The sequence below is a fragment of the Myiozetetes cayanensis genome, unplaced genomic scaffold (assembly GCF_022539395.1).
Source record: "Myiozetetes cayanensis isolate MyiCay16 unplaced genomic scaffold, myiCay2020 scf2-11, whole genome shotgun sequence".
Taxonomy (NCBI): domain Eukaryota; kingdom Metazoa; phylum Chordata; class Aves; order Passeriformes; family Tyrannidae; genus Myiozetetes; species Myiozetetes cayanensis.
In genome coordinates this window covers 20,199,599-20,215,330 of record NW_026087411.1, presented here as the reverse complement: position 1 = coordinate 20,215,330, position 15,732 = coordinate 20,199,599, and the positions used below count along the sequence as shown (strand labels likewise).

At 36.8% G+C, this 15,732-nt stretch overlaps 1 protein-coding gene and 1 non-coding gene across 30 annotated transcripts in view; both read left to right on the top strand.

Moving 5' to 3' along the window:
• The window catches only part of NRXN1 (neurexin 1), a 703,850-nt gene that overhangs the window by 130,400 nt on the left and 557,718 nt on the right, over positions 1–15,732 (top strand). The gene's annotated exons all lie outside the window — the stretch shown is intronic.
• Positions 15,586–15,658, top strand: TRNAD-GUC (transfer RNA aspartic acid (anticodon GUC)). Its single transcript has one exon. It is a non-coding gene; the product is annotated as a tRNA-Asp (tRNA).

The following is a 15,732-nucleotide window of genomic DNA, read 5'->3' as shown; positions in this document are numbered from 1 at the left end:
GAAGAGTGCCAGCTTGGTGTTGCAAAGTTCTATCACTCTGTTTGTGACTCTAAATAAAATCAATATTAAGACTTCTGCTGGAAGGCAGGAGGGCTCTGCAGAGGGACCTGGACAGCCTGGAGAGTTGGGCTGACTCCAATGGGATGAAGTTCAACAAGGCCAAGTGCTGGGTCCTGCACTTTGGCCACAACAACCCCCTGCAGCGCTACAGGCTGGGGACAGAGTGGCTGGAGAGCAACCAGGAGGAAAGGGATCTGGGGGTGCTGATTGACAGGAAGCTGAACATGAGCCAGAGTGTGCCCAGGTGGCCAGGAAGGCCAATGGCATCCTGGCCTGCATCAAGAACAGAGTGGTCAGCAGGAGCAGGGCAGTGATCCTTCCCCTGTACTCAGCGCTGGTGAGGCCACACCTTAAGTATTGTGTTCAGCTCTGGGCCCCTCAGTTCAGGAAGGATATTGAGGTGCTGGAGCAGGTCCAGAGAAGAGCAACAAGGATGGTGAAGGGACTCGAGCACAAGTCCTATGAGGAGAGGCTGAGGGAGCTGGGGTTGTTTAGTCTGGAGAAGAGAAGGTTCAGGGGTGACCTCATCACTCTCTACAACTACCTGAGAGGAGGTTGTAGCCAGGTGGGGGTCGGTCTCTTCTCCCAGGCAATCAGCAGTAGGACAAGAGGGCACAGGCTTAAGCTCTGCCAGAGGAGGTTTAGGTTGGATATTAGAAAGAAGTTCTTTACAGAGAGAGTGATCAGGCATTGGAATGGCCTGCCCAGAGAGGTGGTGAATTCACCGTCCCTGGAGGTTTTTAAGACAAGGCTGGATGTGACACTGAGTGCCATGATCTAGTAATCACAGTGGGGTTGGATCAAGGGTTGGACTTGATGATCTCAGAGGTCTCTTCCAACCCAGTTAGTTCTACGATTCTGTCAACTAATTTGTAACTACTCTGGTGGGCAGTAATGACTTTTTTGGACATTGTTGATAGGACATAGAGTGAAGCAACCAAAGCTGAGCAAGATTAAATGCTTCACATACCACTGATGTCTTGAGTGATGGAATACTGGCAGTATTTGAATTAGAGTTTTTCTCTCAAATACATTCATATTTTTTGTAAACAAAGGTAAAATTGTATGGATAAGACATGCTTCCTTCTCTCCAATTTCCACTCTGTCTCACAGCTTTATCTCTATATTCTGGGCAAGGTTCTGTCCAGCAGTCCCATGGAGCCCTTCACAAATCAGTCTAAAATGTATGCTTAATCCGGGTTTCTCTGTCTCTGGTTACTGACGTAATTTCTCTAAGTACTTAGATGAGGTGAAGCTCTGAATTTTGAGGAATCAACTGCTTCTCAGCGGCAGCATTGCCCTCTGGTGGATACATGATTCCAGTGGGGAGAAAGGAGGATTTCCTGTGCATAGCCTCTGAGGCCCAGTGAAAACAGACCACCTTCATGTGGGAGACTGATGCTTTCTACATGATTAGGGTTGTTTTTCTAATTTGGATGTAACACAGCTTCTCTATAGTTCTTTATATTCCAGTTTCACATGTTGTGAATATCAATGCAGATCAGGAATTGAAAGCTTATTCAGTGTTGTCTTTTCAGCCATTAGATACTGTTAGAACTTTAAATTTATGCTGATTGATCTTCTAAACCCTTAGGTAGAAAAACAAAAAAGGTATGTGGATTGTTCCTTTTGTTTTTTTTTTCTTTATATTACCCAAATCTGTGTGAATTCAGAGTGTAGATAAAATATTAAAGCTACACTGCAGAAATCTATTGCAAGATTCTTGGAAAATTCACACTTGATCTTTTCCCCAATTAACATTCATGTAAAATGTATGCCATTACTGACCACTGCATTAGGTGGAGTCTTATGGTAGATGGAAACGCTATTTAAAAGTGTAAGAAATCTTCAACACGCAAAGAGAGTGAGTACTATAAAAGCAAATGTCTTAGATAACACACAAATAAATTGAGAATGAGGGGAAAACACTTTCCAAAAGACAGAAAAGCTCTTTGCTAGCAACATTAAAATTACGTCTAAAATGTAGTTAATTCAAACTTCCCATATCTAGCTGAGCTAGAAATGTTAGAGTCTGAGTCCAGATAACACTCAGGGGATATAATGGTCACCAAAAGAAATAGCAAAATAGCTCTTGGGAAAAAAAAAAAAAAAAAAAAGAAAAAAAGGTTCTGGGACTGAAGGCTTTGGAAATGGAGTGTAGTTCTCATTGCGACTCAATAATTAAGCTACAGTTGATGATGATGATAGGTCTCTGATGACTTCTCTACTTTCCTGCATGCAGATCCCATTTTAAATGAAAGACCAGACCTTTGGCTAGGGTTTTGAAAGAAGTAGTGAATGATTGAGAGGTCTTTGGAGCCCAACTCCTATTTACATACATTCTGTTGATTTAAAGTTTATAATTTGTCATAGTACTTAGTGCTTTAGTTTCCCTCTGGTATTTCAGTTACTTTCAACATGTATTTCTTCCTGGCTGACACAAGAAGAATATAATTGAATTCTCTTTTTACATCAGTTCCTGGGACACTGGGCAATATTCTATGCCTAACATTTTGTACTGAAAATAGTAACAAGAACGTGAATGCCCATCAATCAAAGCAGTCCATTTAAAGACTTCTCATTTGTGAGCCTTCCAGAAACTGGATTTTTTGTACATGTGAGGAACCTTTTAGTCTGTGGGCTTTCTTCAAACCACTGCTTTAGATCCTTCATTTTTATGTCAAGAGAGTTTGTTGCTGTTCTTTGAATATTCCATGGAAGAATAAGGTATTAAAAGCCAAGTAATCATTATTTGATGTAAACAAATGAGGAGTATATTAAGATATATGAAGGATTTAATGTTTAAAAAATTCTTTAATAGTTTTAATATATGGCTCTCCATTGAAAACGTGATATCTTCAGTCTTGAAAGGACTGTGGAACTATTTCAAAGTATGAAACAAATGATAGTGTACAGACACATAAATGACATCTCATTTTAAACATCTTAAAATTTGATTGTATATTTCTTTTATGTGCTAGAGGTTTAACTATATAGATTTTAAATAATCAAAATGGGCAAACTAAGCTGCAACTAGGAAAGAGTTGAACAAAAAGTTTTCAGATGGTCTTTTGATGCTCCTGAACAAGCTCAAGCACAATTAACAGATAAAGTAATCTTTTTTTTTTTTTTTGCCTTTGCTGCTACGATTCATTATTGTTTTAAAAAATGCAAATACTGAGAAGAAAGTTAGGATGAGTATCAATAGCAGTCTCATTACTGAAAAAAATATTTCTGTATCAGTAATAAGTAGCTAGACACATATTAGCAGTAACACAGAAGAAAATTCTGGCTTTCATTGCTGTATTTCTAGCTAAAATCTGAAAATCTCTTTATGAAAATCATGCTGTTCATGCTTTGGGTGCTTTTAGATGGTTTAGATATAGAAAATTATTACAATTTGAATGGAGAGGGAGATTAAAGTCAGAGATAAATTCTCTTTAAATCTGAATGGGATGATCATAAGAAACAGAACTAAGTCTACTGTCACATAACAATTTTTGATGAAATAGTGTTGAAATATCAGATATCTAAAAAAAATTTGGAACCCAACACATGCTGAAATTCCATGTATTACCTGATCTATTGCTTTTCAGAGATAATTCCAAACATGTATAATAATACACTTACAACTCTAATGGTTGTATTAACTGTTGAATTAACTGTATTACATGTTTCATTGTCACTTGATTTTTTTAGTTTGTCCCTAATGATTATGGGATGTTTTCAGATTTCTTTACAAATACATTACCATTTCTAACATAAAAGTAACTTTTTTATTTAGAGTACTTGGTTCTAAGTCTCTTTTTCTATCTGTCTCTTTTATTAGCCATATTTGGAATAAAAAGCATGAAGGTATTATCTCCCTGTTTCTCATAGAAGATTAATTGGAGTTGGGAGCAGTTGCTTGAAAGGAAATTTGCAGTGAAGCTTGTTTTTCAAAACTTCTTGTACTCATAGACCATCTTGTCGCAGTCTTGTTGTGGGAAGGGAACAGACCAGCGACAGGGGTTCTTGCAAGCTGCTTTGTGAGTTGTAAAAGGTAGCAAGAGTAAGGGCTCGAAGGTTAGGTTTACCCGAGCTGTGGCCCACCAGGAAGACACAGAGACAAAGTAAACACCTTGAAAGCCAAAGTTGATCCAACTTTATTAACCAAATGGAGAGTTTTTATACCCTCTGAGGTAGAACAGTCTAGAAAAGGTGAGGTATCTAGGCGGAGCATGCAAATCCACTACAGACTATTGGGTAAAGGGAAATGCATAAACATAAGTGGGTGTTAACTGGGGAGGAGAAAACTTGGGATAACCAGGATTGGACGGTACCTCAAGGTATACCGACCAATGGGATAGATGTTGCCAAGCCTGACAGGGCTTACCGGCTGGGGGGAGAGAAGAGGGGAAAATGGGAAATGGTCAACCTAATATTAGGTTTTAATGTAAAACACAAGCCACTACATAACAGTCTTTGAAGCACACTTAAGATCTTGTTTCGGCATTGTTCCTCTGTACTTTCCAAGCATCAAATTTGGTGTTAGTTTCTCGGTTCTTCCTCCAATCTTCCATGCTTTCGTAGGTCCCATCTCCAACACCATCTGCCAGTTCCTCCTTAATTTACCAAACCTTCTAGGACAATCTTTACCTTTTATGGAAACACAAGGGAAAACAATGCTGAGAATTTTGATCCAGTAAAAAAAAATTGAAACAAAAACCTCTGTGATTCTCTCAACAATATAAAAAAATCTATGAAAATAGAACAGTGTTTAGATAACATTTTTTTTTCAGTTTGATTATTTGTTCCATATCTGTTTTAAATGCAAGTTTATTTACATATTTTGAATTAAAGGAAGATACTACCACGTGTATATTGGTTTTCGTCTGTTATTCTGTTATTCATTTGGCCGAATTATTTTGTTTTATTCTTTGTTTTCCTTTCCACTTTTTTTTTTTTTCCTGACTCCTTTGCAGTTCAGTTTAGCCCTGAATATATTTCTTGCTGGAAAGGGGAAGTTATCTAGTGGGATACAGCAAACTTTAGAAGAGCCTTCTTAAGTAATTACAACAGAAGAAAACCTTTAAATCACCTGTAGCATATGCCAAGGTAAATGAACAGGATTCTGTGTACAGAAAAGGTGCATCCATAAGTATTGTTAACGAAATAATTTCAATGACCTGACTTGTTTCTTTCACTTTTTCAAAGTTTCATATAAAATAAGGTGTTTCCTATTTCAGTTCAAGTAAACTTTACCTTCTTTGGTCTGTTTGGCCCATCCTCAACTTATATGCCCATTCAGTCACTTCCAATCAGTACACTTTTTTATGAGCTGTTGTTTTCAGTCTTGTAGAATACATCCCATGAGAGCACTTCTATCAGTACATTATCCTTCCTGGATTATCATTCTGTTCACTATTAATTCATGAGATTGATTCACCCCCTTCCTTGTAGAGAAATATTAACATGTAATTAAGATACAAATCCAAATGTGAGAGCATAATAACAGGAAAGCTATCTGAGGGAAACAAAATCACAGCAGTGACATGTTCTAGAAGAGAGCTGCAGCTGAAGATTAATTGGTGAGCACTCACACTGACAGCAGATAACTCATGTGTTGCATTGACAGAGAGAATGAAAAAGCTGTAATCTACAGACTCTTTGCAATAAATAAAGGAGACAGCTTTCTGCACAGCAATTCCTAAACTGCTTACATGTAAATTATTTCTCATGTTGAAAGTAGTTTGCTGAATACTATTCAAAATCTGTGAATAGTAGATTCACTGTAGTCGGGTCAATTCACACTCACTTGACTCTCTGTCACTTATAGTATCAATCAGCAGCTGTGAATTCAAACATGAGCAAACTTTTATTAAGATCACACCACTGGAGCAGCAGAAGGGTTAATGGCATTCGCTGCTTAAATCTTACGAGATGCATAAACACACAGGGCAACATTTTATTGATCTGGCGTTATCTTTTGTGTTTATGTGTGTACGTATGCATGTGGTTCACAGTAAAACTTTGAATTCCTTGGGGCACTAACCAGATTTACTTAAAGGGAAGTAGATTGCATTTTTTAATACATTTTTACACTGGTGGAAAACAGATTTTCAAGTGGGAATTTCACAGCAGATTATTTGTGAAGAGTGGGAGAAAATTTCCTTTGATTTGGTAGGTTAAAAAGAAATACTCTTAAGTCATGTATCTGCAAATGACTTAATCTTTGTCAAAGATTTTAATGCATTGCAAAGACATTCTGAGCAAAGTTACTTGTGCTGAGAATATCACAGAATGAAGACCACAATTCTGGTAACACCTTCAGAAAGCATTATCAATAAATGAAAATGCACACACAGATACTAAAATATTCATATAATTTCAATAATGGAACTGTTATAAGCAGGTAGGACCAAAACAGATAATGAGGCGTTAATAGCTAAACCTTACAAAAGGTACATTTGAAGCAAACAGACACAAAATACATCCCATATGTTGAGTATTAGTTCCAAATTAATAAATATTCTTATAGAAAATGTAAGTGGAAACTAAACTTCAAATTGAGAGTTATTAAGAGAAATTCAGAATGGAGCAGGGAGATTTCCCAGAATACAGAACTAACAATATGATGTACCAATACCTGGAGCATCTCACATTTGAGATCCCCTTGGTGTAAGGACAAATGAGTTTAATCAGTCATCTAAGCAGGTTCTACTGCACAAACAAGTGATGAAAAGTTATAAAAGTTTACTGAAAATAAGGCACATAAGCAGCCTGGGGTTTAATCCTGGGCTTTTGTTTTCATGTGAAGATTAGTGGGTGTTTTTGGGAAGGAATCTCTCTTCCCTGAAACTTCACTGACTAATGATGGTTGATGTTTACCCACAGTGAGGTAGGTTGAATGTGAGAGATCAGTGTCTGGAACTGTATCTTCCATCCGGTGTTCTTAAAAGTATGTAATAGGTACATAATTGATCCCCCTGTCTTACCCACTTCCATTCTCTATTCTATGAAAGGATAAACTTGACTAGCACTCTGAAATCCACCTTGCAAAACCAGAGTGGTTGTATCACCACACGTGTAGGCTGCTATAATGATACAGTCATTGAAACAAAACCAAAAAAAGTTCATGAATTAATTACACAGGCTGTGAAGACAGCTAGTAGTTGTGAAGTTGGGCATGAAGTTCAAGCAACCATTTGTAACCTTATACAGTTATATTTGCAAAGGCAGGACTCACCACTGAAAATCAGAATCATGATGTCTTCATCCTTCAAGAAACACTCCATTAATCTCTTTTAGGCTGTGCTGATGTGGAAAAGTACTTCATTCAATAATTAAACAATTATCAAAACATTACACAATAAATCCTGCCCTGAATTTTCATTAAGAATATAAAAGCCTTAGGACTGCAGTCCTGGCTTTACAGATTGCATGTCCTAAACAGTAAAATAATACTGAAGGCTACATGTGAAGGAGCACACCTGCTTCCTTCCCATCATCATATTTCAAATATATCCACGAGTAGCCAGTGCAAAGTTAGACACAGTGCCGGTTTGGACTGGAGATTGTATTTATCTTTTGATGGATTGTGTAATTATACCAGAAATAATTAGGATTGCCTTGAAAAAGTGTCTATTGAGTTGGCCCTTTTCAGCCATCCTTTTTATAATCATCCTGTCTGTACTAATAGAAAGTAAATAATGGTTAAAAGGTAATGAGAAGTAATGGACCTTAAACAGATTGACTGCTGATTGGGTACCACCAATTTGCAGCATTCGTGCTTCCTTCAGAGCCCTCCAGCTGTACAGCTACCTAGCAACCATGAAATCTGCTATGAGATAGTCTCATATAGAAAAAGCTGCACTTGCCAGCACTGTACGGTGATAATCAAGCTGGCAACAGGGCTGAAATTGCTGTGCAACAAATACCCTTATATTCCAAATGATGTTAAGCTCTGTACTGCTCATCACAGTAAGATTATAAACCCTTGCCTCTCAAGAAAATATTTTCATACTTTAACTGTAATTCATTCCCATATACAGAAGTTGTTGTGATGGGGACACTGGTGGGGGTGGGGGTGTTTATCTCGTGCTTACAGTGTCAGAACTCTGGGTTGTTAATCTGCAGTAATATACAAGCCTGTATTCAGACAATTCAGATCTGCATGCCAGCTTCTTCCAAATATTTGTATTTTACTGCTCTGCTGCATATTTGAATTTAGAGGAATATCGTTCCCCATGCCTTTTTTTCTCATGTATGAAAGAAGACAATATTATTTACGTACATCACTGAATAGAGTTAATGGAGAGAATGGAGGTAATTTCAGTGAAAGAAATTGTAATTTTTGCACTGTTATTTTGTGAAGTGATTACGTAAAAATGGTACAATAGTAAAATAGCCAAATCTTGTCGTGTCTGGTCCTCTGGCTCTATTAGCATTATGTCTTTTTCTAGTCATACAGTGAAATGGCATCAAAAGTGCAGCATTCCAGCCATCTTATCTGTTGAAATTTCTAGCAACCTAACCTACCTTGCTAAACTCTTTTTTAAACATAGACAGTCAAAACCTTATTGTATCTCAGATATAAAAGTTAATTTTCCCTACAAAGAACCTTATAATAAATTTATGACATCTAATTTAAATATTAAAATAATTTATCAATTTTGTAGCTTTTCTATTATTTGCTATAGTTGGAATTATTACTGTTTTTTCAGTACTGAGACAGAAATATTTTAATGTCCTGTTGTGGACAATGTCTTAGCACATTAACATAGTATATTATTTTGATTTTTGTCTGAATATCTCAGTCCTTTAAATAGTGCTTTCTGAATTTAGGCCTTTGATTGTTTTCAGGGTTGTACTGTTCTCACTGTGTTATGCTCAAATAAGATGTGTTACTGTATGGCTATTTTATTTTAGGTTCTGATGTTTTTTTATGTGCAAGATGAGTAAACACCTCTGATTAAAAACTGTACCTGGTCCGACAACATTTGTCATTTTTTTACCATTTGTATTTTTTTTCCTTAACAAATACAATTGCAACCCCTGACAAATGTGCGTTTTTCTTTTGATTTCTCTCCTGGTTCACAAGACAGGGATACAGTCAAGGGGAAGGTAACCTTCCCCTGATGGAGCTGACAAACAGTGCAGCTATGGATGGCTTAAGATGTAGATACATAGATGTAGTATCAGACCATTCTGAATTCCAGCTCCTTGTAATGATCTGCTTGTCCAAAAGTAATCTTGAAAAAAAAGAATGTTGAATTAATTTGTTACATGCTCATCATCTAATTCCAGTTTTGAGCCTGGCAGTGTCAGAGAGCAGCGTACAAAACACATGGAAAGTATACATAAGACATTAACTTTGTCTGTGACTGCAGTCTTACCCCAAAGATAACAGCTCTTACTGCTGAATCTTTAAGTAACATATATTCTCAATATTACTGTTTTGCTTAAGCAAATTAATGGTGTCATTACCATGGTTCTAGAACTTTGTGATACATTTTGGTTAATAACACATAACTTGAAACAGTGCTAAATGAAATCTATAATACATGTGACAAACCCCTCGAATCAGAACTGTGAATAGGGAACTGGCTTAGACAGGTACAGTAATAAAGAATTTGTGCCTGGATTGCACCATTTTTACCAATGATTTCCCTGGTAAGCTGCTGGCCATGGGTGGGGAGTCCCTGAGCAGCCAGACCCTGGCTCCCTGCAGTGGCAAAGCTGCTCAATCCTATCCAGAGGTGATCAGGCAGGAGAATATGCATTTTCTTGAGCTTCCAATTAACTCCTGCCAGAATAGTTTGCCAGGCTCAGAGACAATGGTGCAAGGCAGATTGAGCAGCTTCAGTGTGTAGCCCCACCTGGCAGGCTAAAACAAGGATAGGCAGCTGCTCAGATGAATGCAATTTAGGCAGCTGCCTAAGGACCAGGAGGCTGTTGATTTTCACACGTGGAGACCGAGGGTGGAGTCCTCCCTTCATCCCTGGTGTGGGGTAGGGTATTTGACTCCCACCGTGGTTTTGCATTTTGGGCTGGTAATGTAAAGACCTTACTTTATATTGAAACTGAATTTTGGCAAGGTATGTGCTGGCTACTGCTCTTCCTTGACTTGGCTACTTCAGGTGTGAAGGGGTTTCAGCACACAGACAATATGTAGTAGCCTCCATGAGGCAGTGATTTGCCTTACGTGTGAATGCAAATGCAAACCCTGAAAGGGAACAATGTAAAGAAAATACTATATACAATTAATTGACGTTGATTTGGCATTAACTTTGCTTACTGTTACTGCTGAGGTTGATGCAATTTAACATGACGTATTCAAGGAAAAGAGTCTCAAGTAGCCAAAGATGGCTTTAAAGTGAAGTAGTGTTGGGTTTGTATATACCTGCCTCTATAGGGTGTGAATGGGAGAATGAAATCTGGTCTTTATTTTCCATTGTGTGGATTTGAAACCAGCACTGCAGAGGTAAATTTTCTTGGCTCAGTCCTACTGTTCTTCTTTTAACCTACCCTCGTGTGATAAATAATAGCTGCTTTTACAAAGTGTCTTTTGGAACTCTGTCTTCATATTAATATATTTTGACAGAAACGGAAGCTTAATTTTTTTTTTCTTTGTGCCTGTTCTACAAAACCAAAATCATCTCTGATAGTAAAGCTCTTCTTTGATGTGTTCAAATTTCTGTTCTTCTACTGGAGAACAAAACTATTTTGGTGCCAGTTTCATCTCCAGTGAAAAGTGTGCCAGGAGCAAGAAGTAGGTAGGACTGGTGCTAATATTGGGCAATATTTGGTTTAAAAAATGCCAGAATGCTGTTTTACTCAAGACAAATGCAACTTAATCTTCAAGAGGGTTAAGTTACTTGGGCATTAAAATCTAAAAATTTAAAACACTACTTCTCCCCCCTGCTAGAGAATGTATTATTTTGTAAATTAATAGTAGCTTGTGAATTACATAATTATTTGAACTATCTGCGTTTTCTTTTATGAGGGAACCTAAAATGTGGCTGTTGGAAGGTTTGAGCTTTTAGTAATGCAAAACTCCCTTGGAGATCTATATTATTTTGGATAAAAAACCACCAACCAACCAAACAAAAAAATACTTTAAAATGTCTTTAGATCTCAGAAGTTAAACACAGTTATTGGGGGTGGTGTGGAAAAGTTTTGGGTAAATCTTACTTAGTAGCAAGTTTCATTCAGCAATTTCTCTAGTTGGCTCCTCTTGTTCCCCAGATAGTCATATAATAATTGGCTGTATATTGTAGTACTATCAAAAAACCTCTGAATAGGTCTGTTTGCACTTCTCATTCCTTTCCTCAAGGTATAGCACAATGTGTGGGAATTTACAGTATTACCTGATTATGAAACTTTGATGACTAAGACAAAACACCAAGGAAATTATTCTGTACTCTCTTGTTTTCCTATGGTTCATCCTCTGCCTGAGAGGAAGCTTCATACTGCTTGTAACTAGTTCAGGAGTAAATAAATACATTTCAATTGGGGATATGAAACTGCAGTAAATACTTGTTTTTATGGTGATTGAACTTGTAGGTACATTATCTTTTCTATGCGTGAGGATACCAATGGTTTTTCAAGGCAAGTATCATCTGGCCAAATAAATCAGGTGTTTTATAAATGGCTCTGGGTGTGGCTTTGGGTTAATTAAGGTGAAATAATCAACATAAAAATCAATGCCTAGATGGTATATTATTCTCTTCAACCAGAAAGAGCATTAGTACAGGTAAGCATATAATAAAACTACTGTAGAATACTGTAAGCATTTGGGTCTTGTAGCTTCCTGAGTAACAAGTGATATCTATTTTTGATAGCTATTGCTAGACTTTTAGTCTGTATAGTTATCTAATCCTGCTTTGAAATAAGCAGAATCCCCACCTTGACTGTGAGAAGAATTATTTGTTGTTTTATGTCCTACTTCTGCTTCATTCAAGGCCCCTGTGTGTTTGTATTGGGGAAAAATTGTGAAAAGTGTGATGTTGCTTGATCACCTTCCCTTTTTGAATGTGACTTTATAGTCTTGTGTAATGTCCTGCTATGGTCAGCACTGTTTCAACTGAACAGTCCTAATCTATTAAGTTCTTCCTCTTAGCAAAGGCTTTATGTGGTTTTAATTGCCCTTGTTTCCCTCCTCCTTTCTTTCCTGATGTGGATGGGTGGAAATGTGTGTGAGCAACATGGACTTGTGCAATGGCATTCACTTGGTGTGATGGGGTAAAAAACATGGTATGGTGATGTGGACTTCAAAGAAGAAATTTGGTTTGTGCTTGTAGTAGTGAAAAATTTGAAACTAGAGCATTTGTTATCTAGACATTGAAAGGACTTAGAACCCAGGCAGTGGGGCTGGGCAAAGAGGAGGGATGTAGCACACAGATAAACAAGTTATAGCAGGTCCAGTTTGCCCCACTGAACTGACACAGATGCAGTTTTTTTAAGTTATTTTGGCAACTTACCTAGTTATCTAGAATATTAATATCAGATCAGTAGCAGATGATAATTAATGTCTTGTTTTAGTGAAATTTAAGAGCATCTGCTGATAATACTTTTCAGTATATTATAGCAAGAAGAAAAGAGAAGAATGCAAAATTGAGGGAAGCCCCCAATATACTTGGAACCAAAGGATATGCTTTGAAAACTGAATGATATGAAGCCTTTGGAGTGTTTTCTGAGAAACTAGACTTTAAGTAGACCTTTAAAAACATAAATTCATGACTCACTTTTGTATTACAGCTCTTATGTCAGAAATCCCAAGCAAAAGTTTTCAAATTTATAGAAATTTCTGTAGTCCTAATGGTCCCAGAGATTATAATAGACCATTAATATTTTGTGTTAAATTTTAATAACCTATGAGGATTTTAATTGCTATCCTGTTTTTTATAAAAGTTTGAGTTAGGGTGTAGAAGAAAGTCAAATACAGGATCAGTGTTTCAGCAGTTATTTTAATAGATATGGGCTGCAAAAACAACTCTTGGTCCCCTAGTTTAAGCAGAAAAATAAAGAAGGTATGGTATTTTTTTGTCTAGAGAACATAAAATTAGGTTCATAATGTCACTGGATGGATTTCTAGATAAAAAGTTTTCAGTTCTGTCCAGATTGTTACCTTTTTTAAGACCTGAGAACAGGTAATTAAATACTGTTAATATGGTATAAGCAGAATTTTTTTTTCTTCATCTCCTATCTTATTCAGACTTCTTGTTCACACATGAATGATCTACTCAACTCTCAGCACCAAGTACAAATGACATTTATGGGTTCTTTGATTGGAAAAGGCAATTTTATTTGAAGTTGTAATGTTAAACGAAGTGATAGTGCAACCTGTGCAACACGGTTATATTCTACTTAGCAAGCAAAACATTTGAGTCAGCAGATAAACACAGTTTGCAGTTGCATAAACTTTGACTGCTGTGTGTTTATAAATATGTATTTACAGTACACTTTCCAAAGCTTATTTATGCTTTATGCATGTATTAAACTAGCATATTTATCTTGGTGATTAAACAGGAGCTTGTATATCAGCAAAAAGTTATTTCCAGCTAAAGTAATTTATTTAAATATGAAAAGTCAACGATTACTGAAGTACTATTTCAAATTTTATCTTTCAAATAATTTTCTCTTCTTTCCTCTTAATGTTTGTGCATTTTTGTACCTGTAAGGGTGCTGCTTTTGGCACTCTTCAGTTTGGTGCCATTACTATAAGGTTGCATTATTCTTAGCATATTGTAAACATAAAGATCATTTGAAAGTTCTGATAATTTGTGTGTTTAGGATTTGCAATAATAAACATAACAATTGTACCACCTGATTATATTGTAATCTATTGAGCAAATAATACCAATCAAGCTTTTGTGTTCTTAGTGATTAAAGCAGAAATAAAAGAATTTTTACTTGTAATGATAAAAATGCATGACTGTATCCATTTCCCTAATGCAGATCTATATCCTGATATATGCAGATATAAATAGGGTCCTGTCCCACTGCAGAAGCTGGTTGAGCTCAGACCCACTGTTGATTGGGCCATGCTATCCTTTCCAGGAGGTGTGCATCAATAGGTGGAGATCAGTGTGGTCAGACCTGATGACCTTGTGTCTGGAGTATGCAGGTTTAATGATCTAATCTCTTAAAATCTCAGACAAACTTCAGAGTGAGTCAGATGACTTGATACCCGTTTGTGTCCTGTGATATATTAGGGGCAGGCTTGGAGCACAGTTTTCAGTTTAATTCAGGGGAATATGTTTTGTGCTTCCTTGGGACCTCTTTATAGGGATTACTGGGAGAGGTACCTGAAAAACATCACCCTGATCTGAAACACAAGCACTGGGTAGCTGTACCTGCCATTTCTACACTGCTGTGTTTTGGTGTTACAGACATTACCCAGTTAACATGGTAATGTGAGCAAACCTATGTTTTATCAGGAACATAGGAAAACAGGACTATAGTGCAGGGATGAGCAGTTATTGGTTTCAGAGTCTTTTCTAGCATTACCATTTTTGTTTCTGAAATTAAGCGCTTCTGTTTATACTTTTGAAGTCTATGAATACTTTCTTTAACTATGCTAACTGGGACTACTACATATAGCAGTTGTGCAGAGTAGGTGTGTCAAATTTCAGCTATTACACGTGTGTAGTCTTAACTACTTGAAACATCCTGGTTCATTCTTAAGTGGGACTAAAAATAGTCAGGATATTATCTGCTTTGAAATTTTACCTGTAGTCAATTTAGTAATATGACATTTAAAATGAGTTTTTTCTTCTTCTTTTATTTCCTGCTGTATTTAATGAGCTTTTAAGGTAATTAGTCTGTGCTGCTCATCTATCTTACAAAGGTATATAAATAATCCAAAAAGCCACGATAGATTTTCATCCTAATTTTTTAATAATGTTTGGTAATAACGTGTTTTAATATGAAGGGAACAACTGCAGAAATTCAGTTTGTTATATATTTCTTAAAGTCACTGTATTGATCAGAATTCTCCTATTAACAACTGCTGTACTCAGTTTGTCACAGGCCCTTGATAAACAAGCCAGCTTTAAATTTAAATTGCCTTTGTTTGGTTTCAGGCTTTCCTGCACAGATTGTTCTGCATGACCCTCTAAGCTGTGTCTGAAATTTGTAATTATGACTGATATTGAGACCTGGTATAGTGTCCTTTGAGTTTTAAATACTTCCTGCATAGATATATTTGGTCACTTGCCAAATGTTGACCAAATGAATTGCCTTTGTTTCTTCAGTTACTTGTAGCTGTAAAATTAAAGAGATTATACCAATGTGAAACTGAGGCAAGTTTATATGAATAGTCAGGATCACCGATCACAAAGTAGCTGTGACTTTCTTTTTTTCTATACCTCTTGAATACTATTAACTGCTATTTATTGTTTTATAGCTCTGTCAGTATTTTTTTTTATTAGTAGTATTGATGGCTTTTATATGCAATGGCATCTTGTATGTGTGCTTCTATATAGAATTTAACATCAGTGATATGTGTTGATATATATAATTGGTATACTAGTATTAGGAGCCCCTGGTGGTCTAGTGGTAAGGGCGCGGCGCTGTCACCGCCGAGGCCCGGGTTCGATTCCCGGTCAGGGCCACTCCCGGGCAGATGGAGCTCGTTAACCCTGTAAAGGCAATCCATCTACGTCCTGAGGACCTCGCTGCCACTGT